The sequence below is a fragment of the Rutidosis leptorrhynchoides genome, chromosome 9 (assembly GCF_046630445.1).
Source record: "Rutidosis leptorrhynchoides isolate AG116_Rl617_1_P2 chromosome 9, CSIRO_AGI_Rlap_v1, whole genome shotgun sequence".
Classification (NCBI taxonomy): Eukaryota; Viridiplantae; Streptophyta; class Magnoliopsida; order Asterales; family Asteraceae; genus Rutidosis; species Rutidosis leptorrhynchoides.
This window is the reverse complement of record NC_092341.1, coordinates 313,161,666-313,189,521: the sequence shown is the minus strand read 5'-3', so window position 1 is coordinate 313,189,521 and position 27,856 is coordinate 313,161,666. Positions and strand designations below refer to the sequence as shown.

General features: G+C 35.8%; 1 pseudogene; it reads right to left on the bottom strand.

Annotated features, from left to right (window-relative positions):
• Positions 1-968: 968 nt before the first annotated feature.
• LOC139866808 (uncharacterized) lies at positions 969-26,364 on the bottom strand (annotated as a pseudogene).
• Between the last annotated feature and the right edge of the window lie 1,492 nt (positions 26,365-27,856).

The window sequence follows — 27,856 nt, the reverse complement described above, 5'->3', positions numbered from 1 at the left end:
GTAGGGTTCTAAATGTGAATTTGTGAAATAAAAGTGTAAATAGATAAAAAGTAGTATATACTATATATAATATAATAATAATAATATAATGTTTCATAAATGATTATGCTAAATTATAATTATAATTATATTTTCATGCGTACGTCAAGAAGACATTATAAACCTAATGTGTGATAAAATAATATACATTGGTACGTTGATCATTGGTTCATAATCATGTCGACAACAAAAGTATGTATTTTTGATGCTACGATTTAGTCATTTTTTTAACACAAATACGCCAACTTTAGTTCCCGGCTTTGGCGGTTGTGATGGTATATACGGACTAAAAATTCAATTATAAAACGGCGTAGCTGTTTATAATCAACTAATAAGTTATCCCTTTATTTGTCATTATTATCATGGTTAACTTTTATTACACATTTAGATAAATCAATGTGTTGGTGTTTTGTTCCTTAAGGTTGCACCAAAAAAACAATGATATGATATGATATGATCAATTAACGAATGTATCTTTTTTGTTTATATGTTCGTTAAGAATATTTATGTTTATCATGAATATAAACGAACGCAAACGAACAAGAATATAACTTATTGCCAATGTATAGTACAAAGTTAGACTAATAAAACTTCTATAATATTAACTACACATATCAGCGAAAGAACGGTGTGTCCCGTCGTGCAAAATCTGAAATTTCAATGTCGTTTGATACTGTACTATAGAGGGTATTTTGGTAAAAAAAATTAGAAAAATTAGACGTTGAATTCGCATCACGTGATAAACACTTGGAGGTTTTTTTTTTATATGAAACGTCATTTTTTGATTTTAGTTTTAGTTTTTGTTTTTTGAAGCGTTTAATTATTTAAATTTTATAAAAGGGTGCAATACTCATACATTTAAAAAATCATATATATATCCTTCGAAAAACCTGGTAATACTCATAAATTGACATTGAAATGTTCTCGTATTGAATAAGTTGGTACCTTTAGTAATGCTAGATTTAAAGATTAATAAAGTGAAGAAAGCATAATTTACATCAAGCAAACTGTTTCGAACCGCATTGATATCTTACTAAATGATCTTACAGATTTTTAAGATAGTAATGGTGCTTCCAAATTATCTTCATCATCGGCTGGTGATTCCACTTTCAGCGAACATGTAAAACACAAGGAGATAACCTGTAACGTTTGAATAGATACAGTTAGGGATTTAATGAGATTACGGTTATGGACTTATGGTTGACGATTGTTGTGGTGGTTGAGTAGGTTTACCATGCATAGAGAGGCACAAATGATACCGAAGCCTTTGCATTTGAAAGGCGCATTGGCGGACAAAAACCATGCTGCAACAACGAAAATTTGAGACTCAAGTTACGAGTCAAAAAAATTTCTCATTAGAAATGGCAATGTGGATGGTAAACATGGGTCATTTTAATTTGACCTAAAACACTTTTCTGTCCAATTTCTAACATAATTTACGAATAAACTGTGTTTTAAAAATGATTAATTACATAACACTTTGGGTCACTTTCTACCCATTTTCACATTTGACCCGTTTGATACAACCAGTTACTAAGTATATAGGTCAAAAGTTAAAACGGGTAAACGGATAAGGTTTTCCCTCTTCACACTACCCGGGGAAAGTGATTATTTTTACTCAGATACGCGGCCTAACCGGATTATCCTGTGTAAATGGGTCAAAATTACCTCTACTAATTCCCATAATTACGAAGAAGGTAAGTTTAATCCAGTTTAAAGATCAGAGCTCACTAGTTAATGGAGTCATTGCCAAAGGTGATAATAAGCTTGCAATTGATTGCACACCAGCAATAAAAGTCTGCGCTTTCCCCTGAGATTGAATCAACAGAACAGAGTTAATACTTAATATATGTAATCGTTTGTTTTCACCGTTTTATGAGGTAGCACCAAATAAGAGAATATGAGACCCACAAAATGAACGCGAAATTGTAGTAAACAGTAAAGTAAAAAGTATCAAAACCTGATCAGTTGATCTTGATCCTTTTGATATAACTGCATAAGTCTGTTAATAAGATCAAGTGTCATTAATTAAATCCTTAAGGACGAGCACTCGAACTAATTAATGGCGTAGAATCAATATCATGTAAGAACACTTACAGATGGTTTAACTAAGATAAAGATGACCCCAAATGATGCGCTGAGGTATGGTACCTGTATATGAGTACATTTTTAAAACTCCATTTTTTTTTTACTAAAAATGCTTCACTTATGATTATATAAAAATATATATACAATCAACATAATAATCTTATTAACTATTTAAAGATCATTACCCAAGGAGCCCATGCAAAACCATAAAGCAGTGCCTGCAATTAACACCAAATTTATGAGATTATAATTATAATTACAAAAACAATGAAAGTTCGGTCAACTTAATGTTATAAGGTAAGTGAATTGCACATACATATGCTATTGAAGCTAATAAGCCTGCACACAATATCACTTTCTCTCCAACTAGTGGATTAGCTAGAGGAAGCACCACCAACTACAAACAAATCAATAAATGGTTTTTGTTAGAATTGAGAACATAATTCATTAAAGTAAGAAAATTTATTTACTTCATTTATAAAAAAATTAGAAAAACAGACCTGAGAAATAATCGAACCTACACCAACCATGCTTAATATTTCAGAAAGCTGATTTTTGTCAAAACCAAATGCTGCTTTCAAGTAGTACTGCACAAAAGAAAAATTAACCATTAAAAAGGAAAACTAATTTAAAAATAGAAATTAAAAAAAGGTACTTATTAAACGTACCAGTAAAACAGTGCTGATGCCAGACATTCCCAGTTCGTAGAAGAAAGATATGACCGAAATACTGCTCAACGTTGGACTGAAACAAATAAAACACCCAAATAGTAATTAATTTAAGACTTAACATAATACAAGTTTTTCAATGCACTAATTGTAAGAAAAATGACGATTCTTGAATCCACATACGTGTTTAACACGATAGTTACAGCATATTTCATAGTCTTATAACGCTCTTGAACAATCGCAAGTGATTTACTCAAATGAGACAAGTGTTGTTCCAGCTTTGGAGTTGACTTAATTGACTCATTCAGAAAGATTGACATATAAACCGGACAGAAGATCAAAAGAGCTATCGAAACCTGAATTAAAAAAATCCCATTAGAAAAGAATTTTGCAAAGATATTAAGAATTGCAATTTATGCTAAGGTTGGACCATAGAAGTAGCATTTTTGACCCATTTAGTCAAACGGATCGATCGAATGGGTCGAAAGTCACCCAAACTGTATTGAAAAGTTTCAAAACCTTGAATCACATCTATTATAGAAGCTAGATATAACATATTGATGAAATACTATATTAGGTATTTTTTTATTTTTAAATACTGAATTAGTAAGGAACAAAAAGAAACTGGTGGGTCAACCGACCTTGTTTAACCCATATGAACCCGACCCGTTCACGACCTCATCATTTTTCCACTCTGTATGTTACTATATCAAGATCAGCATACCTCAAAAATGTACTTCTCGGGAAGAAAACGTGCCAGAAGATTTCCTATTACATGCGATGCAGAAAATAGGCCTGTTATCCAACTAAAAACAGCTGCTCTTTTTCTGTTATCAACAATATCTGCCTGAAAAACAAGCAACTTTTAAGCCTAATCTATGGATAAATATTAACATTATGTTACAGTTTGACTTTTGGGGTCAACTGGACTAGGTTGCAGCATCAGAAACTGATAAAACTTCATTGATTTTTCTTGAACATACTCATCAAATAATAACGACATCAAGCTTTGTTTAACGCTTACAAGAGTGAAGTATAATTGAACGTGGCTTACCACATAAGCGACAGCAATGCAGAAAATACTTCCTTGACTAATAATATATGAAACCGTGTGTTGTGATTTAGCGCACTTTCAAGACCCGAGAAATTAATAGAACAATTAAGCAATAAATAAAGATATAAGATTTTACGTGGTTCGGCGTGAGGCCTAGTCCACGGGCGGAAGCAGAGATGGATTTTACTAGCAAATATGGCAAACCCGAGGTTACAATGTATCACTCTAATCTAGGCTCCGAAAATACTAACAAGTATTTGGACCACTCACTAGATTATAACACTTCCCTCTTAACTAACTCGTATAGAATTTTATTTAACAATTCTATACTCTCTCTATTTCTTACAATACTCCTTACAAGAGTTGTTAGTAAACTCTTTCAAGTATTTTGATATGAGATTTTAGATGTGTGAAGAATGGGATGATCTCTAAATGCATTACATGACATCCTTTTATAGTAAAGAATGGTTGGTGAAGATTGTATGAACACTAGACTTTGCATGGTCTCCTTTGTACAATTACCATGTGTTAAATGCATATTTCAACCAATATTGTAGGCTACTTTAGACTTCCATGGCATGCCATCCTTGAATGAGAATTGAGCCACCTAAAACATATGGTATTATTATACCACCGTCCAACAAATCTCCACCTTGGCGGACATTCCATTCATTTGCTATCTATTATCAATCTCTGCTTCCCGTCAGCCCTTCCGGGCTCATCACTTTCTTCGAACGCCAACCAAGTTCAAACAATGTTTGAACTTGTTTGTAGTAACTGGTTTAGTCAACATATCTGCTGGATTATCTGCCGTACTGACCTTTCTTACAATTATAACCCCTTTAGATATTACTTCGCGAATAAAGTGATACCGTACATCAATGTGTTTGGTTCTCTCATGATACACTTGGTTTTTAGTCAAATGTATGGCATTATGGCTATCACAATTCACCACAGTTTCGTCCTGTTGCAAACCCAGATCACTAACCAAACCCCTCAGCCACTTTGCTTCTTTCACACCCTCAGTCAGAGCCATGTATTCCGCTTCAGTTGTCGACAAAGCAACCGTCGATTGTAATATTGCTTTCCAACTAATAGCACATCTTCCGAGAGTAAAAAATACCCCGTCTGAGACCTTCTCCGATCCAAATCACCAGCATAGTTTGAATCAACGTATCCGGTAACATTAGTATTACCACCGCTATCAAATACTAAGCCAATATCAGTTGTCCCTCTGAGGTACCGAATAATCCATTGCACCGCTTTCCAATGAGCTTTCCCTGGACAATCCATATATCTACTCACCACGCTTACCGCCTGTGCAATATCCAGTCTAGTACATACCATAGCATACATGATGCTACCCACAGCACTAGCATATGGAACATGTGACATATGCTCCACCTCCTCCTCAGTTTCCGGTGACAACGCCGATGAAAGTTTGAAATGTGCAGCAAGTGGAGTACTAACCGGTTTGGAGTTATCCATCCCAAAATGCTGGAGAACCTTCTCAATATATTTCTTTTGTGACAAATACAATTTTCCTTCACGTCTATCTCTGATAATCTCCATTTCCAATATCTTCTTAGCTGCACCCAAATCTTTCATCTCAAACTCACTTTTGAGTTGAGATTTTAACTGATCGATCTCTGACATGTTTTTCGAAGCAATCAACATATCATCCACATATAATAGCAAATAAACGTACGAGCCATCAGGAAGCTTCTTGTGATATACACAACTATCATAATCACTCCGCGAGTAACATTTACTAGTCATAAATATGTCAAACCGCTTATACCATTGTCGAGGTAATTGCTTCAAGCCATATAATGACTTTTTCAGCAAACAAGCATAATCTTCCTTTCCTTTAACCACAAATCCCTCTGGCTGGCGCATAAAGATCCGTTCCTCCAACTCACCATGTAAGAATGCCGTCTTTACATCTAGTTGCTGCAGCTCCATATCAAGTAAAGCAACCATGGAAAGTAACACGCGAATAGATGTATGCTTTACTACTGGTGAGAAAACTTCATTAAAGTCAACTCCATCTCTCTGAGTAAAGCCTTTTGCTACAAGGCGTACTTTGAACCTTTCATCCTCTACACCCGGAATTCCGTCCTTCTTTTTGAAGATCCATTTGCATCCAACAATCTTCTGACCTTTTGGTGGTTTCACTAACACCCACGTATGATTCTTATAAAGAGACTCCATCTCTTCATTCATAGCTATAGACCACTTTGCAGATTCCGAGCCACTAATAGCTTCACGATATGTAGCAGGTTCTTGGACCTCTATATCTTCTGCCATGCTAAGGGCATAAGCTACCAAATCTGCATGCCCGAACCGTTGTGGTGGTTTTATTGCTCGCCGTTCTCTATCTCTTGCTAGATTATAATTCTGTAGATCATGTTGCTTATCTGATTGATCTTCTGGTGTCATTTGATCAACACCAGAGTCATGTACGTCTTCTATAACGGGCTCGACAGGAGTATCTTGTACTACTCCTTGTGGAACTTCTATTTCTTGCTCCACCTGCTCTTCAACTTCACGATCTTTTCCTGCAACTACTTGTTCCTCCTCTGTCTTTTTCAACATAGCAGACTCATCAAATGTCACATCCCTGCTGATAAGAAATCGGGATGATTTACCATCAGGGCACCACAATCTATAACCCTTCACCCCATCTGCATACCCTAAAAATATGCATCTTTTGGCCCTCGGCTCAAGTTTACCATCTTTCACATGAGCATAAGCAGGACAACCAAATATCTTCAAATCACTGTAACTTGCAGGGGAACCTGACCATTTCTCCAAAGGAGTTTGATAATCAATTGCCGTTGATGGAGACCGATTTACCAAATAACATGCTGTGTTGACAGCTTCAGCCCAAAATATATTTGGTAATTTTGCATTTGAGAGCATACACCTCGCTCGCTCAAGGAGTGTTCTATTCATCCGTTCTGCAATGCCATTCTGTTGTGGTGTAAACCGCACTGTGTGGTGTCTCACAATGCCTTCGTTCTTGCAGAACTCATTGAATTCGCCTTTGCAGAATTCAAGTCCATTGTCAGTTCTCAAGCGCTTGATGAACTTTCCAGTCTGCTTCTCTATCATCATCTTCCATTGTTTGAAATTGACAAAGACTTCATCCTTACGTTTAAGGATATAAACCCACACTCTTCTCGAATAGTCATCAATAAAGGTTAACATGTATGTCGCACCACCTTTTGAAGGAACCGGAGATGGACCCCAAAGGTCTGAATGGATATAATCCAAAGTACCTTTCGTCCTATGAACGGCTGTGCCAAAATTTATTCGGCTTTGTTTTCCGAATACACAGTGTTCGCAGAATTCCAATCTTCCGATATTCTGCCCGCACAACAAACCTCGTTTACTAAGCTCCATCATTCCTCTCTCGCTCATGTGCCCAAGGCGCATGTGCCATAACTTGGTGGTATCTACATCTTTAGCTGATTAAGAAACTTCAGCTGCACCAGTAACAGTACTACCCTTTAACAGGTATAGGCCATTAAACCTTTCACCTTTCATTACGACAAGTGCACCTCTTGAAACTTTTAATACTCCACCTCGAGCTCGATACTCGCAACCGATAGAGTCCAGCGTACCCAAGGAAATAAGATTCTTCTTCAATTCTGGAACATGCCTGACATCTGTCAACGTCCTCACCGTGCCATCATACATCTTGATTTGGATCGTTCCTATGCCAACAACATTACAAGCTACATCATTTCCCATAAGGACTTTACCACCATCTATTTGTTGATAGGTAGTAAACCAGTCCCTAATAGGACACATATGATAAGAACAACCCGAGTCAAGAATCCACTCATTACTAGAGCGGCCATCGGTAACACTAAGAACATTTGCACCATCAGAATCATTTTCTGCAACAGCGGAAACTTTATCGGCTCCTGCTGCATTCCAAGTCTCTCTTTTTCCTTTTAAGTCTGGACAGTCTCTACGCATGTGACCTTCCTTGTGACAATTGTAACACTTGATCTTTCTAGATCTTGGTTTCGATCTAGAACGACCTTTGTTGTTACTACTTGATGCTCTATCATTACTTCTTCCTCTCACCACCAAACCATTTGCGCTTTCTTCCACATAATCCGTCGAGGATTTCTTCCTTAACTCAACAGAGTTCAAGGTAGATTTGACATCCTCCATGGAAATAGTATCTTTACTATATAGTAGAGTTGTAACCAAATGCTCGTATGATTTTGGCAAGGAACATAAGAAAATTAATGATTGATCTTCATCGTCAATTTTCACACCAATATTATTCAAGTCCAACATTATTTTATTGAACTCATCGATGTGATCATTTAATGAACCTTCTTTCATCCGAAGAGTATACAACCGTTGTTTCATATACAACCGGTTCGTGAGACTTTTAGTCATATATAGAGATTCTAGCTGTTTCCAAAGTCCAGCCGGTGTGGTTTCTGCCGCAACTTCTCTAAGCACACAATCGGCAAGATTTAAAATAATCATGCCGTGTGCCTTTTCCAGAAGTTCATCCTTCTCTTCATCTGTCAACTTTTCGGGTAGAGATTTTCTCCCTTTCAAAGCTAACAAATAACCTTGTTGGCTCAGTAGAGCCCGCATCTTCATTCGCCAAAGACCAAAATTGTTCTGGCCATTAAATTTCTCTACGTCGGACCTTATTATCGTCATCTTGTATATTTAATCACAGCTATAGCTCTGATACCAGTTTGTTGTAATTTAGCCACTTTCAAGACCCGAGAAATTAATAGAACAATTAAGCAATAAATAAAGATACAAGATTTTACGTGGTTCGGCGTGAGGCCTAGTCCACGGGCGGAAGCAGAGATGGATTTTACTAGCAAATATGGCAAACCCGAGGTTACAATGTATCACTCTAATCTAGGCTCCGAAAATACTAACAAAGTATTTGGACCACTCACTAGATTATAACACTTCCCTCTTAACTCACTCGTATAGAATTTTATTTAACAATTCTATACTCTCTCTATTTCTTACAATACTCCTTACAAGAGTTGTTAGTAAACTCTTTCAAGTATTTTGATATGAGATTTTAGATGTGTGAAGAATGGGATGATCTCTAAATGCATTACATGACATCCTTTTATAGTAGAGAATGGTTGGTGAAGATTGTATGAACACTAGACTTTGCATGGTCTCCTTTGTACAATTACCATGTGTTAAATGCATATTTCAACCAATATTGTAGGCTACTTTAGACTTCCATGGCATGCCATCCTTGAATGAGAATTGAGCCACCTAAAACATATGGTATTATTATACCACCGTCCAACACCGTGCGAAGAATATAATAAGCTTACACAAATGCTTTCGATTCACTGATGGCGAGCAGGGCTAAAAGATAATAAAGTATAAAAGTACTTGTCATTATGCTAAAGTAGTTTCTTGTTTGTAAGATTTTATAAAACATTTAAAAAAATTAAAAAACACTTGCTAAAAGGAACTATAGTTGTAGATACTGTAACAAGAAGCAGCGGTTTACGTCCATATTCGTCTGAAAGCTGGCCTAGAATTGGAAGCATGACCATTTTGAATATTCCTACAATCTAAATGAAAATACATAAACATAACATAAACTTATCAGCAAATCAAAACAATTTAATGTTTTTAAAGGTTGACTGTTATTTCACTTGATTCATGACTCATTTTTAACTGTTCTTTCTTTTTTCCATCCTTTCAAAGTATATTGGTGTAACAAACAATATTCATACATAATGTTCCCTAAGAACTGCATACATCATCATTATGACAAAAACAAATATTATAAAAAACTGGAAGAAATGAACAAAAAGGGTACAGAATCCAACCCATGTGCCATTCTACTCTTTATGGCCCGCCATTGATATGTAAAACATGGTCATTTCAGCTTCGCCCAGGGGGGGAAGAAAGTGATCAACCGCTCAGGCCTAGTATTATCAGGGGCCCAATTTTTTATATATACAGACATAATTAAATATTTGAGAAGCGGGGAAACTAAGAAAACACAACTGAAGCACCAAAGTCAAAACACGATAGGCCCTAAAACAACAATCAAAGGCCCAAAAAAAAGAAATCAAAGTCCACTAGCATTCTAGCAAAGCCGAAAGAGCCTTCTTTTAAATAGTTTATATTATTCGTTGGGGGTCTAAGGGCCCTTTTTTCACCTGGTGCTAGGTCCTAGGATTATCGGGACCGGCCCTGAAAGCATAATCTACTTCATAATTCCGAGGTTAAAAATCTTCATATATCAGTTTATAAGTGTATAATTTCATAAATTACCCCAATCATAGCAAGGATCTCCAAATCAACTTATCAAAATTTCTTTTAAAGTTTCAGTAATTTTTTTTGTGGGACCCTAAACTTTTATGTGAGGCCATAACAACATGGTGTGTCATAACTGTTATAATAATTTTAGTTTTGTTTTAATTATAAGCCGATTGGTTTTGATTTATGCCTTTGGAATAAGATCAATTTAATTATTATTATTTCAATATATACTAATTGACACAAAATTTTTGGCCGTTTGGCCCCAAACAACTAAACCAAACGACAAATAAAACCACAAATGGAAAAAAACAAATTTACCCCCAAAAATTTTAGCAATATGCAACTTCGCCCCCCAAAACAGGGGTACAAAATGTCAATTTTTTATTTTAATTAATAAACTCCACCCGATTTTTCAGAGAGTCATATCTTCCCGCTCGGTGCGAGTTAAATTTTTCCGAGATCACCGTTCAGCTCTAAAAAATCTCAAGAATCCAACGGGACTAACTACACGCGAAACGGATATCGTTAAAAAAACACTAAATAACGGGCCCTATATTCTCGCTCGGTGCGAGTTAAATTTTTCCGAGACCACCGTTCAACTCGAAATAATTTTACGAACACAACGCAACTAACTATACGCGAAACGGACATCGTTAAAAAAGCTTTACATACATATACATACACGTTCAACAAACAACCCAACATACTAGATATATTAGGTACCAAACAACGTATATCCAAATTCGACCGCGCGTCGAATACAACCGCAGCAACGCGCGGTCGAATTTTTTCTAGTTATGAGATAAATGAGGAGGACTTTTTGTAAATTATGAGTTGGTGGATAAGACTTGCTTTTTTAAAGGTATACTTTTTATTGATTGAATTTTTTCAATTACACCAATTTGCAATACAATGGACTATTTAAAGCCATCATAAGTCGGTTAATTATGTCGGTTAAGCTATCCAGATATTTTAATGCATACAACTAGCAAAGTCTAGTTTGTTCCACGTTAATATCTATTACATAAATATCTATTACCACTATTTATATTTCTAGATAAATCTGAAAAACATTACTGATATTTTAACACTCCTCCTTAATGTTTTTCGATATTACTCCAAGCATATTGCGTAAGAACTCGAACTTTGATCTTGGTAGTGCTTTGGTGAATATGTCTGTAATCTGCTCTTCGGTCTTGCAGTATTTTAATTCAATATCTTTCTTGGCTGAGACTTCTCGTAGAAAGTGATATTTAATGTCAATATGTTTTGTTCTACCATGAAACACGGGATTCTTAGCAATCGCAATTGCAGACTTGTTGTCGCAATATATCTTTGTAGCTTCGTCTTGTTTTTCGCCCATGTCTTCTAGAATTCTCTGTAGCCATATAGCTTGATTAGCTGAGTTTGTGGCTGCGACGTACTCGGCTTCGGCTGACGATTGTGCCACCGTTTCTTGTTTCTTTGATGCCCATGAGAATACACCAGATCCAAGTGTGAATGCGTATCCTGCAGTACTTTTCATGTCATCCACCGATCCGGCCCAATCACTGTCTGTGTATCCATGAAGCTTCGAGTCTATAGTGGGCTTGTACCATATTCCATAGTCCATGGTACCTTGCAAGTATCTTAGTATTCTTTTAGAAGCTCCATAATGTATTTGAGTAGGGTTTTGCATGTACCTGGATAGTAGACTCGTTGCGTACATGATGTCTGGTCTTGTTGCTGTTAAATAAAGTAGGCTTCCAACGAGACTTCTGAATCTTGAAGCGTCTGCTTTCTCCGATCCATCTTCTTTCTCCGATCCATCTTCTTTTCTCATCTTCTCATTGACAACTAGTGGCGTGGCGACGGTTTTACAACCATATAGTTTAAATTTTTTCAGGAGATTTTCCGTGTATTTCTTTTGGCATATGAAGATGCCTTCATTTTCTTGACTGATTTCGATGCCAAGAAAATAGCGCATCAATCCAAGGTCGCTCATCTCAAATGTTTTCATCATGTCTTCTTTAAACTCTTGTATCATTCTCTCATTGTTTCCAGTATATATTAGATCATCGACATACAAAGAAATAATGAGAGTGTCAGAGTTACCTTGGGTTTTGATGTAGAGTGTAGGCTCACTTTGACTCCTCCTAAAACCTGAACTTGTGAAGTAGCTGTCAATGCGGCTATACTAAGCACGTGGCGCTTGTTTGAGTCCATATAAGGCTTTCTTGAGCTTTAGGACTTTATCTTCTTTTCCTTCCTTAATGAACCCTTGTGGTTGTTCGACGTATATTTCTTCTTCTAGAAACCCATTTAGAAAGGCTGATTTCACATCTAGTTGGTGAATCTTCCACCTTCGTTGAGCTGCTAATGCCACAAGAGCTCTTATAGTATCCAGTCGTGCTACGGGTGCGAAAGTTCCGTTGTAGTCGACTCCAAGCTGTTGTGAATAGCCTTTAGCTACTAGCCTTGTTTTATGTTTTTGTATAGAACCATCAGGATTGAGCTTTGTTTTGTAAACCCACTTTACTCCAATAATTTCTTTATTTTCTGGAGGATCAACTAACTCCCATGTGTTGTTTTTCTCGATCATTCTTATTTCTTCGTTCATAGCAGTCACCCATTTTTCATCTTTGCCTGCAACTTCATAGCTTTCAGGTTCTATAGTTGTAAAGTTGCAAGTCTCGTATATCTCTGCTAACGCTTTGACTCTTCCAGGTGTTGACTCTGGACTTGACTCGTCTTGCGCCAAAGGTAATCTTTGTAGCGACCCGGCAAAATCGTCATTGACGGCGCCGATTACTTAGGTCCCGTTGCGTGGTCATAGTCCCTATATGAGACTCGTTTGACCAAAATTATATCGCATTCATTTGAAACGTACAAGACTTGCAAAGTTTAGTTTACAAACAATTCGACAACAAGTTTAAGATTACAAAAATTGTAAAGTATAAATGAAATAACTTGCGACATAATATAAGTTGAAAATCACAGTTGCTATAAATAGCGTAAGTATGTATGCTTTAAGGTTTAATCCAAAAGTGCTATCACTAGCGTATGCATGTATGCTTGACCTCAAGCAAGTAATCAAAGTGTGCGGAAGCATGTATCAAGTAGCCGAGTATGAACCTGAGAAACATATAGAAAACTGTCAACGAAAAACGTTGGTGAAATCATAGGTGTATTTGTAAACGTTGTTTTTTGAACCACAAGATTTAGTATTCCCATAGTTGATTATCAAAATCGTTTGCATTCCAAAAGTATTGTTCGCGAGCACCCAATTATCAAGACTTAACGTTTCCTTCCATAGAACCCCATCACAATAGTGTTAGAACATACACTGTTTCTCGAAAATATATTTCATCCGTAGACGGTAGCGAACCGTCCGTAATGAGGGTTTGTCAAACCCGTATGGCCACACAATATAAGTTCTCGCTTACACCCTGCAAGTGTAACTAATGATAATCGAATTGAGGATTTTTGTTCTAACTCGCTGTGGAATGTTTGTTTTCCTTGTACTTGTGTTCAAAGTATAAAAGTAAGTAGTACAAAATGTAACAAAGTATATGTTTCTCAGCCCACAATTTAAAAGTATAAAAAGTTGTTGAAAAGGTGGGACTATGATCTCACCTCGAGTGCACGAGTATAAATGTACTTCACAAAGTAAACGTGTGCATGAAAGTTGCTTAGCCTTGACCTAAACAAATAAGTTGTATCAATTAACCGGTTACGACACAAGGTCGGGTGAAATGTGTTCAATTAGTCCTATGGCTCGTTACGACTCGAATAGTATAGCAAGTGAATCACGTTGTCAAGTTTCATGCAAGAATCAAGTATAAAATAAGATTAGAACGATTGCATAAGTGTTTTGTTAAGTTTGACTAAAAGTCAAACTTGGTCAAAGTCAATGAAAAAGTCAATGGGGTCGGGTCGGGTCCCGAACTATTTTCATGAGCTTAGAAATCATATATGAGCATGTTGTCCAAGTTTCATGTTGATCGGGGGTGTGTAGCATAGCAAACATTATTCAAAAATCGACAAAGTTGGACAGACCACTTTGGCGCACCGCGCGGGTATATGGCGTGCCGCGCCATTACCTGTGCAGAGAATTCTGGCAGTTTTCACACTCAAGCACAAATCCAACTTCAAATACCCATAAATCCTAAACAGTAAACATCCAAAACAAGTATCTTATATCGTTGGAAAGGTATTTTGACAAGGAATACAACTAACTACTTTTCACCAAGCAAAAACATCAATTACAATAACCGAAAACTCGTCAATTGATCAATAAAGGTTTATTTTCAAAGTTCAAGTTCATCAAATGCATTTTAAGTTTCGGGAATCCAATTCACACATATGATATGCCGTTTTGAAGGTAATGAAACGTGCATTACAACTAAACACTTACAAATAACATTTCATGGCATTCAAGCATCAAAAAGTTCGTTTTAAGTCTATCAAACCCTAACCAAAATCCACAAAAATCAATATTCATGTTTTTGAAGTTTTCTTAGTCAACCTATACATCAAAACGAAGCTAGTGATACTAGTAACACAATTAAAACATGAACTTTAACAATTTAACAACATTAACTCATCTAAAATTAAAGATTAAGCACTCCCATTTTCAAGTTCATGCTAGTTACTTCAAAACAACAAATCGAGCAAATAAATCATATTTTCATGTTATACACGAGCCATAGACACTAACTAACACCATTTCAAGTCAAAACACGAATTTAGAGAAATCTAGAGTTTTTAGAAACTTTACCCCAAGCTATGAAATTGGTACCAAATCGAAGAGGATGAAGAGAGGATCACGAAAAAGTAATTTGTTTTGATGTTTGCTTCTCCAATCGGATTTAGATGATGAATTTGTGAGGATGGGTGTTTGAGTTCATGAAAGGGAAGTAGAGAGAAAAGAGGGAGAAAGTGGGAGGTGAAATGAATGGGTGGATAAGGTGGGTTGACTAGTTGACCTAGTCAACTAGTTTGACCACTTGGCAACCTCGGTCCCTCAAGTTTCAAAGCGGGTGCGGGAATTAACCAAACGAATATTTTAAAAACGCTCGAGTAAACGAGTGATGTTATAATTAAATAACGGGAAAAATTAAGAACGTTGGTCAACGGAAACTACGAATTTAAATAACGAAAGATTTTATTTAAAAAAAAAGTGTTAAAAATAAATTTAACGGAAAAACGCGGGATGTTACATTACCTACACCTTAAAAGAAATTTCGTCCCGAAATTTAGTTGGAAGTAGTAGTCGTTGTTTCTTCCTCGAGATCTTGCATTGTCGGTTCTACGAATAAGTGAAGGTACTCCCTCGGGTATTTCAACGAACTTCGACAGTCGCGATTTTACGTTGGTTCAAAGTTTGGTTTCATGATTCAAAATTTCAACCGGTTCTCCTAGGAAGGAAAGTTTGTCATCGATAGTAGGTTCGTCGAAGACGATAACATGTTCCTGTTTCGCAAGACTCTTCTTCAAGTTTGATATATGGAATGTAGGATGAACGGAGCTCAAATGAATCGGAAAATCTAAACGGTATGCATCGGGTCCAATACGCCCCAAGATTTCAAAAGGATCAAAATATCGCGGATTTAGCTTTCTACGTTTCCCGAAATGAATTACACCTCCTCAAGATGCGACTTTTAACGTTACGCGGTTTTCTACATGGAATTTGAAAAGTTTACGTCTAACAGTGGCATAGCTCCTTTGGCGACTACGGTCGTCTCGAGCCTTTCTGAGGTTAAAGAAGTTTCTTGGTTGTTCCATGAATTAGCTCGGGTTCGGTGGTTTGATTATCATTAACTTGGTTCTACAAAAGGAGAATGACGTTTCCGGTCACATAAGATTTCAAAAGGTGTGACGTTAAAACTAGAATGAAAATCATTGTAGTAAGAGAATTCGGCTAAAAGAAAATACTCTTCTCAAGTAAATTTGGAGTTGATAACACAAGCTCGTATTACGGTTTCCAAGGTTTGAATCGTACATTTGCTTTGTTCGTCGGTTTATGGTTGATGCGTGGTACTCATGTTTAAACGTGGTCCCGAGGCTTTTCGAAAAGCACTCCAAAATCTAGAAGTGAAACGAGGATTTCGATCCGAAATGAGGTACAGTTCTGTAAGGTATATTCGAACAAGTTTGTTAGGACTTGAAAATGTTTGTTAGAACAAGTTTCTGTTTCTCGAGAATTTCACGCCGCGAAAGATTTATCGGTTTCCAAAAACATTCATTAGGACTATTCACCCTCGTGGCGAATACTAGTATAACGTGAAGAGTCTCTCCCTCCATTGAGAATTTAGATAAAATATTTTCCTTAAACGGAAGTACGAGTGTAATACGAGAGAAATTTCCGCCTCGATGTGGGCATATCAAGCATATTGTAGTTCTTCGATGAAACCGTGCGAAGACGAGATAGTATACGCGTATAACATATGTTTGAAGTTGAAAGAATTTTCCATTCATTCGGAAGCATAAATATGGTTCGACAATAATCGAAGATGTGTCCCGGGTATGGTTGTTATCAATATTCTCGGAGTTTTCGGATATCCAAACAAGAAAAGTGAAGTCATGTACATGGCACATGGTGGTGATTAGGTTGATCGAGTCCAACCACCATCACGTGTCATTAGAACTTTGGTATGACTTACCGTAATATAACTACGTTGATCAAATGACGTTATATTACGCTAACTCATACCTCCATTCCCACATCACTCCACAGAATCAAGTTCGTGTAATCGTGAAAATTTAAAATAAACAAAGTGTAACGACGTCTCTAACGTGACTCGTATTAATCAAAAGAATTTGTGCAACTCTGAAGATGCATTTCCCGAGGGAAGTGTATAAATGATTGTTCACGTCAATGTGGTTCGAGTCAGACAATAAGGTATTCAGGTATGAAAAGAGTAACGAGTCATGATAACGAGTAGCACGCAACCTTAGTGATAAACGTTGATGACGATACTCACCTAGAGTAGTGATGGTAGTAACACCAAAAAGTAGATAGTAAGAAACACCAGTGGGAAACCGATAGTAAGTTGAAACGGTGGCAAATAACAATCCGGGAGACAGAGTTCCCGAACAAGTGTGACTAATGAAGTCGTCGTCATCCATACGTGTATGAATCATGAATTTACGTGTGTTACCAAAAAGTGGCGGAATACGAGTTCGTAAGATGAAAACTTGGTACCATTAAGAATTTTGCCTAAGAATGATTCAAGTATAATGCACAAGTAGGCAAGTAAGTGCTATCTATAGCAAATGTATGTCAGAATGCAATGGTTAACTATCCGGTTGTAGTCTAGATTCACTAATGCGTCCTAACGACTCTGTCAGACACACTAATGCATATCCTAGTTCCCTACAACCAACGCTCTGATACCATCTGTAGCGACAGATGGGGTAGAAACCCACCCAGTGCCTTTCCAGCTAACTGCTTGGTGACCACTGAGTGTACCTCAGACACTGATTTTACGGCCCGCATTTCTGCCAAACTGCCAACCCTCAAATTCCAAGGGATCGCAAGGGGTAAGAGCCAATGCTTCGTCATAGGTAACACTGTGAGAACCCCCTCTATGATTAACCCGCCAAAAAGCATAGTCCGTATGAGTGCCCGACCTAACAGCCGGCGCGCGTGACTACCTTTACGGCTAAGGTTAAACCAGCTCTGATACCATCTGTAGCGACCCGGCAAAATCGTCATTGACGGCGCCGACTACTTAGGTCCCGTTGCGTGGTCATAGTCCCTATATGAGACTCGTTTGACCAAAATTATGTCGCATTCATTTGAAACGTACAAGACTTGCAAAGTTTAGTTTACAAACAATTCGACAACAAGTTTAAGATTACAAAAATTGTAAAGTATAAATGAAATAACTTGCGACATAATATAAGTTGAAAATCACAGTTGCTATAAATAGCGTAAGTATGTATGCTTTAAGGTTTAATCCAAAAGTGCTATCACTAGCGTATGCATGTATGCTTGACCTCAAGCAAGTAATCAAAGTGTGCGGAAGCATGTATCAAGTAGCCGAGTATGAACCTGAGAAACATATAGAAAACTGTCAACGAAAAACGTTGGTGAAATCATAGGTGTATTTGTAAACGTTGTTTTTTGAACCACAAGATTTAGTATTCCCATAGTTGATTATCAAAATCGTTTGCATTCCAAAAGTATTGTTCGCGAGCACCCAATTATCAAGACTTAACGTTTCCTTCCATAGAACCCCATCACAATAGTGTTAGAACATACACTGTTTCTCGAAAATATATTTCATCCGTAGACGGTAGCGAACCGTCCGTAATGAGGGTTTGTCAAACCCGTATGGCCACACAATATAAGTTCTCGCTTACACCCTGCAAGTGTAACTAATGATAATCGAATTGAGGATTTTTGTTCTAACTCGCTGTGGAATGTTTGTTTTCCTTGTACTTGTGTTCAAAGTATAAAAGTAAGTAGTACAAAATGTAACAAAGTATATGTTTCTCAGCCCACAATTTAAAAGTATAAAAAGTTGTTGAAAAGGTGGGACTATGATCTCACCTTGAGTGCACGAGTATAAATGTACTTCACAAAGTAAACGTGTGCATGAAAGTTGCTTAGCCTTGACCTAAACAAATAAGTTGTATCAATTAACCGGTTACGACACAAGGTCGGGTGAAATGTGTTCAATTAGTCCTATGGCTCGTTACGACTCGAATAGTATAGCAAGTGAATCACGTTGTCAAGTTTCATGCAAGAATCAAGTATAAAATAAGATTAGAACGATTGCATAAGTGTTTTGTTAAGTTTGACTAAAAGTCAAACTTGGTCAAAGTCAATGAAAAAGTCAATGGGGTCGGGTCGGGTCGGGTCCCGAACTATTTTCATGAGCTTAGAAATCATATATGAGCATGTTGTCCAAGTTTCATGTTGATCGGGGGTGTGTAGCATAGCAAACATTATTCAAAAATCGACAAAGTTGGACAGACCACTTTGGCGCGCCGCGCGGGTATATGGCGCGCCGCGCCATTACCTGTGCAGAGAATTCTGGCAGTTTTCACACTCAAGCACGAATCCAACTTCAAATACCCATAAATCCTAAACCGTAAACATCCAAAACAAGTATCTTATATCGTTGGAAAGGTATTTTGACAAGGAATACAACTAACTACTTTTCACCAAGCAAAAACATCAATTACAATAACCGAAAACTCGTCAATTGATCAATAAAGGTTTATTTTCAAAGTTCAAGTTCATCAAATGCATTTTAAGTTTCGGGAATCCAATTCACACATATGATATGCCGTTTTGAAGGTAATGAAACGTGCATTACAACTAAACACTTACAAATAACATTTCATGGCATTCAAGCATCAAAAAGTTCGTTTTAAGTCTATCAAACCCTAACCAAAATCCACAAAAATCAATATTCATGTTTTTGAAGTTTTCTTAGTCAACCTATGCATCAAAACGAAGCTAGTGATACTAGTAACACAATTAAAACATGAACTTTAACAATTTAACAACATTAACTCATCTAAAATTAAAGATTAAGCACACCCATTTTCAAGTTCATGTTAGTTACTTCAAAACAACAAATCGAGCAAATAAATCATATTTTCATGTTATACACGAGCCATAGACACTAACTAACACCATTTCAAGTCAAAACACGAATTTAGAGAAATCTAGAGTTTTTAGAAACTTTACCCCAAGCTATGAAATTGGTACCAAATCGAAGAGGATGAAGAGAGGATCACGAAAAAGTAATTTGTTTTGATGTTTGCTTCTCCAATCGGATTTAGATGATGAATTTGTGAGGATGGGTGTTTGAGTTCATGAAAGGGAAGTAGAGAGAAAAGAGGGAGAAGGTGGGAGGTGAAATGAATGGGTGGATAAGGTGGGTTGACTAGTTGACCTAGTCAACTAGTTTGCCCACTTGGCAACCTCGGTCCCTCAAGTTTCAAAGCGGGTGCGGGAATTAACCAAACGAATATTTTAAAAACGCTCGAGTAAACGAGTGATGTTATAATTAAATAACGGGAAAAATTAAGAACGTTGGTCAACGGAAACTACGAATTTAAATAACGAAAGATTTTATTTAAAAAAAAAGTGTTAAAAATAAATTTAACGGAAAAACGCGGGATGTTACAATCTTGTTGATGGAGAAGTTGGTGTAGCAGGGCTTGTTTCACCGGTACTTTCCTGTTGTTCATAATGCTCCATTTGTAATGGTTGTTGAGCTAGAGTTTCTATAGATATTCGCGGCAGATATGTTTGTCTTTCAACTTTGTCTTTCAACTTTGTCTTTCTCCCAGTTCCAAGAAGCGTCTTCGTCAAACTCCACGTCTCGGCTGATTACGATCTTATTTGTCTCCAGGTTATAGACTCGGTAGCCTTTTGACAGTGTGCTATAGCCTAAAAATATTCCTTTTTCTGATTTTTCTTGGAGCTTGTGACGTTTCTCCTTTGGAATATGGATGTAGCAAATACATCCAAATACTCGTAGATGTTTAGCCGACGGTTTCCTTCCACTCCATGCCTCTATCGGAGTCTTGTTTTCTACGACTTTTGTCGGACATCGATTTAATATATATACAGCCGTGTATAAAGCTTCAGCCCAAAAACTGTTTGGAAGGCCTTTTTCATGTATCATCGTTTTGGCCATTCCATTACAGTTCTATTCTTACGTTAAGAGACACCATTTTTGTGATGACCCAGAAATTTCGACTAAATTTAAACTTAATCTTTGTATGATTAACATTTCCGACACGATAAGCAAAGTCTGTAAAACTGAATCTCAAAATTTTTGAATTACTTTTATATATTTAAATACCCTTCGGTTGTTTTCGACGATTCGCGAACAATTATATGTAAATAGATACATATATACTATAACATGAAAAGGTAACAATGTATTAATTGTTTGATACCGTACATTAAACTTATTGGTTTAAATATCTATTCGAATGTATATGATAAGTTGAAATATTTATTATTAAAATTTATTTATAAATAACTTCCAATGTGTATTTAAAAACTGATTTATGTATATTAAAAAGATATATACATATATATAATAAACGATAGTAACATTCGTTTATTGATTCAATTGATATTTAGTTAAGTTAACTAAAGCGTTTAAGATGAACCAGTTAAACACTAATTTGTTACAGTGTTTTCAAATTGCCACATTACTCAAAATGCTACAGTGTTTTCGAAAATCACTATTTGCTACAGTGAAATTGACTTTGCTACAGTGAATTGCTACAGTAAAATTTGACTTTGCTACAGTAACTTTGCTACATTAAAACACTATTATAAAAATGTGTTTTAACAAATAGCGAGACGATGATTTATAGAAGTAAATGACCAAAACACTCGAAAGTTTAAGATACACTTTGAGTGATATAATTAAGGGATAATTTAAGGCTATATTTTGACAAAGGTACGTGTCACGAAATGTAAAATGCAAGTTTTCTAAGCGTACGAAAATGCGTTCGAGAAACCGGAACCGGGACATAAGTCGAGTGATAACGTACGACTTATCGGAACAAAAATTACAAGTCTACTATGCACAAGAATAAAATATAATATATAAATAATTATATTAATTATTTATATATTTATATTTATTTTATATTATGTCGACAAGCTAGGAGCCAAAACAATGTGAGCTGTCCCTGGTCCTCATGCGAGTCGCATGGCCAGAAGGCCATTTCCATGCGAGTCGCATGACTCCAGATTTCAGGCCAAGTGCTATAAATTCTCGAGTTTTGGCCAGATAAATCACACACACATAAATATTATTTTTACTCCGTATTTATTTATTTTATTATTATTATTATTATTATTATTATTATTATTAATAATAAGATTATTATTAATCTTATTATTTTTATTATTAGTGTTATTATTTTTGCGATACAAAAATAATAATGTACATAAAATATTACGACGGAGTGCTGTCCAAGTAATTTTTTCAAAACGAGTTTCCGAGAAAGCTAGAGCTAAGGAAAATATGGGTTATTGCCAAGGAGGTTATGGGTAATATTCGGGGGTATTTTGTGAATCAAACCTCGTGCTTATTATCTCCAATGCGTCTACGTGCTTTCCTGCAATATTGTATATCAATATTAAACCGTGAGTTTCATTGATCCCTTTTTATACATATTTTTGGACTGAGAATACATGCGCTGTTTTATGAAATGAATACAAAAACTAAAACTGATTTGTGTGAGTTTCATTGATCCCTTTTTATACATATTTTTGGACTGAGAATACATGCGCTGTTTTATGAAATGAATACAAAAACTAAAATTGATTTGTGTGAGTTTCATAAGATCCCTTTTACTCTCTACATTTTTGGACTGAGAATACATGCAAATGCTTTATTAACCGATATACAATATTTATATGCGTGAGTTTCATTTGCCCCCTTTTTAATTGCTTTTGCAATATATATTTTTGGGCTGAGAATACATGCACTTTATTTTAAACGCAATGGATACAAGTACATACTAAATTCTACACCGAGTTTGAACCGAAAATCCCTTAGCTTTGGTAACTAGTAACTGCTGGTTATAAGAACTGGTGGGCGCGAGTAGTTATATATGGATCCATAGGGCTTGATATCCCCGTCCGAGCTAGAGCGCTAGCCTTTTAACGGACGTATGCTATTTGAGAAGCGTACACGTTGGTTTGCGTGTATTATTAAGATGATTATACAAAGGGTACAAATTATATAAGCATTAAAGTTTAGTTACCAGGGTGCTCAATTTTGTAGAACCGATTGATAAACGTTTCGGATGAAACAACTGAAATCTTGTGATCCACCTTTTATGTAAAACCTATTGATAAACGTTTCGGATGAAACAACTGAAATCTTGTGATCCACCTTTTATGTAAAACCTATTGATAAACGTTTTGAATAAAACAACTGAACTTTTGTAATCCACATTGATATACGGATTATGTGTAATATTAAAACTATGAACTCACCAACCTTTGTGTTGACACTTGAAGCATGTTTATTCTCAGGATTCTAGAAGTCTTCCGCTGTTTGCTTATACGTGATACAAGATATGTGCTTGGAGTCATACATGCTATATACAAGAAACTTGCATTCACCAAACCATTACCATGTATCTTATTTTGACTGTATTGTCAACAGATGTATTATTGTAAACCATTTAAATGGTGATTGTCTATACGTAGAAATCATCAGATGTTAAAAACCTGGAATTTATATATTCATTTATGAAATACCTTTTCAAACGAATGCAATGTTACAAAACGTATCACATAGAGGTCAAATACCTCGCAATGAAATCAATGAATGACGTGTTCGTCCATATGGATTTGGAGCGATCGTCACAATTTTGCTCAGGGGCGTAACCAACAGTGAGTTAGCGTCTAACACCTTCGTCTTCACAAAATTTATTGAATTGTGTAGAGGTATATTCTTTTCCTCTATCACTCCTTAGTATTTTTATATAATGGCCACTATTCTTTTCTACGTAATTCTTGAATTTCTTGAATATTGTAAATACTTCCGATTTTTCATGCATGAAATACACCCACGTCAATCTAGAATAATCATCGATGAAGAGAATAAAGTACCTGTTTTGATTAAGAGAAGGGGTCCTCATTGGTCCACAAATGTCAGTGTGCACCAGCTCTAGTATACCTTTCGCTCTCCAAGCTTTATCACGAGGGAAAGGTTTTCGATGTTGCTTGCCCATCATACAGCTTTCACACGTGTTGGTGATCTCTTCTATGTTCGGCAAGTCTTTCATCATATTCTTCTGTTGGAGGATTTTTAGTGCGTGAAAGTTAAAGTGGCCAAATCTTCGATGCCATAGCCATGATTCTTCAACTTGAACTTTCATGGTCGTGTCTCTGATATACTGCCAACGATGCAGAAAGTTGTGGTTCTCCATTGGCACTTCAGCTATTAATTTGTAGTTGTTTTTCTTGTTACGAATAACACATGAATTTTCTTCGAAGAGTAAAGAGTAGCCGTGCTCCATCATTTGTCCAACACTTAGCAAGTTACTTGCTAAGCTTGGTACTAGAAGAACATCATTAACAGATCGAGTGCAGTTGTTAGTTTGAACAGTTATTATACCTTTGCCTTTAGTGTCAACAAGCGCTCCATTCCCAAGTTTGACGCGGGACTTGACGGAGGTGTTGATACTATGAAATAGCGTCTCATTTCCTGTCATGTGATTGCTGCACCCACTGTCGATGAACCAAGTGTCGTCTTTTAGTTCATTTGCAGCATGGCACGCATAGAATAGCTGATTGTTGTTCTCGTGCATATCTTCTTTTTCTTCGGTGTAATTAGCCCGATGATTTTGTTTTAAACGACAATCTTTTTCGAGATGTCCAAATCTTCTGCAATTATTGCACTGTGGCTTGCCTTTATGAAAGTAATCTTTCTCCAAGTGGTTTGTCTTTTTGCAAATACCACATGGAGGATAGCCTTTTCTTGATTGATCGAACCCGGTTCTGGGTTTTTCTGCTCCTCTCGATTTTTCTTCAAAAATTCTTTTCCCCTCATTTTTAGATTTTTGAGACCTTAATTTGAGTTTAGACTGAAAGGCACTTTCGAGTGAGTTTTCACTACGCCGACTCAGTCTAGCCTCATATGCTTCAAGAGAGCCAATTAATTCCGTTACTGACAGAGTCTCGATGTCTTTTGACTCTTCAATAGCGGTAATGACATGATCGTATTTTTCAGTCATGCTGATAAATATTTTTTCTACGATCCTCTTATTAGTTATGTTATCTCCATAGGCTCTCATTTGATTTACTATTTCTTTAATTCTAGAATAGTAATCTTTTACGAGCTCAGTCTCTTTCATATTTAAATTTTCAAAATCTCTTCTGAGAGTTAGAAGTTTGACGGATCTCACCTTGACATTTCCTTGAAATTCTTCCTGAAGGATCTTCCACGCCTCCTTAGCTCTCGTAGCTCCCATGATTCGTGGAAAGATAGACGGCGTCATGGCTTGTTGGATGTAACCTAGAGCGGCAGCATTTCTTACAACATTTTTGTTGTATTTTTCCTGTTCTTCCGCTGACAGAGTTTCGTCGTCTTTTGGATTTGTAAACCCGACTTCGGCAATATCCCACAAGCTTTGTGCTTGGAAATATGTCTTCATTCGGATGCTCAAAAAATCATAGTTGTCGCCATCAAAGATGGGGACAGGAATATTGTATGCACCAACGGTAGTCATGGTGTACTCGAACGAACGCCCAAACAGCTCTTGATACCAGTTGTTATAATAATTTTAGTTTTATTTTAATTATAAGCCGATTGGTTTTGATTTATGCCTTTAGAATAAGATCAATTTAATTATTATTATTATGAGATAAACGAGGAGGACTTTTTGTAAATTATGAGTTGGTGGATAAGACTTGCTTACTTTTTATTGATTGAATTTTTTCAATTACACCAATTTGCAATACAATGGACTATTTAAAGCCATCATAAGTCGGTTAATTATGTCGGTTAAGCTATCCAGATATTTTAATACATACAACTAGCAAAGTCTAGTTTGTTCCCGTTAATATCTATTACATAAATATCTAATTCAACTATTTATATTTTTAGATAAATCTGAAAAACATTGCTTATATTTTAACAATACCCATAAATATGATCACATAAAATTTAATCAGATATGGGGGTTTTCTGATCAAGTACTTATTAGTAACAAACAGATTGTTGTTCAATAAAATAATAATAATAATAATAATAATAATAATAATAATAATAAATTAACAAACAGATTAGGGATAGCCCGTCTCAGTGAGATTGAGTAATGTTATTGTCGCTGATATTCATTTAATAAAAAATTATTTGTAATAGCAATAACAATAGCAACTATAAATAAAGTGATGGGACAATTATTTGTTGTATAGCTTAAAAACCTACTAGTATGCAAATATGATGGTTAAGTATGATCTAACGTGTAGTATACATACAGTTTGTTGAAGACCATTGAGATAAATAGCTTCAGAACACGTATTTTCACCAGGACAAAGAGCTCGTAACATCAACGAGCACAGAAACTGTCATTTCTTCTGCAATCCAATGAAAACAAAGTGGCAACAACAAGTGTAGTAATGGTCGTAGCTCGCGTGCACTATCCCACCACTTTGCCATTGTTATTGTATCTCTGTATCTTACAGTTTTGAGTTATGAGAATCTGATATATGTACGTAACTATATGTATATATATAGTGTGTAAGGTAGGGTGTTTGATAAAAGGGGGATTACGTATGGGAGAATTTTGTTTATTTTTTGTATTATGTAAGAGAGATTGAATTGAGTGAATGTGATGGATAGATTTTGGCATGATCCAGGCCTACGTAACTCAGATTTGTATGTGATGATAGTGTTTTTGTTTTCATTTCTAAAGAATTTTTTTTTGGGTAAGTGTGTATCATGATTTTTTATTATTTCTGTTATTTATTTTTATTTATATGACGATGAAGTCTTATATTTATTTGTAAAAGAAAAATACATGTAATCATTTGTTGTGTGATCAAGATATTTATGAACAATTGTATGTCATGCTTGTGAAATTGAGAGATTATGATTGTTAATAGCCAAACACATGTTTATATTCATTGGATTCCCTATCAATCAAAGTTAGGTTTTTAATTTCTATGTGTTTGTATTTATTGAGATTTCTATCAGTGGAAGTTAAGTTTTTAATTAATCGGGCCCATTGATAACGAGGATCATTAGATGGGCCAATTATCCTAATTAAGTTTTTAATTAGACTAATGATATATTTATCATCTAAATTACTACATTTGTAACGACCCTGAATTTTTCCAACGTTTATTTATTAATAATTGTTATTATTAATACTTGTGATTAAACGAATGTACGTTATTACATTTACATGTTGCCATGATTGCCCGTACTTGACTTTAATTGCCCGAAACGTCTTTGTGACACATGAAACCTTTACGAATAATATTTTCAGATATTAATTACATTCATGATTAAGTTTTATTAATCATTTTAATTAATTATGGTTACTAATTAATTACTTGGGCTCTCATTGGATTAAATGGTTACTTACATGAAACTTGGGCTTTTATTGTATTAATGGACATGTTAGCCCACTCTACAACCTTATTGGATTAACTAGCCCATTTTACACATGTAAGTATCACTTTAGAACTTGACTAGTTAGTTTTGTGCACAAAGAATCTAGTTACTCCTTAATCCCCATGCATGCACCTCATTTATCCATCTTTTAAGACTTTTACATGCTATAACCTTGTGGACTACTCCCCCCTCCCTTTTTTTCTGCAGAACCGTGGCCTCCCATGGGTGAGAGGGAGTTCAAAATCTTTTTTTTGATCACTTATTACTTACACTCTTCACTAGTTCCATTCCACTTCACACTCATTCATCAAACTTACTTTCTTTTCTCTCATATTCTCTCCTTTCTTGTAAATATTATGAACTTCTTTTTCTCCCTTTTCCTTTGGCCAAAACCGTAAACCAACACCCCTTTATCATCATCATTCTTTGTTGTTTGTTGTTACTTGGTTCATGTTGTTGTTTGTTACTTAATTACTAGTTGTTGTTATTGTTCTTTACTAGTTTCAAGAATCAACTCTTTAGTTTGATTCTTCATAATATCTTGTATTTTCAAGAACACGAGAACATAAACTTACTAGTTTATGATTCTACATTTA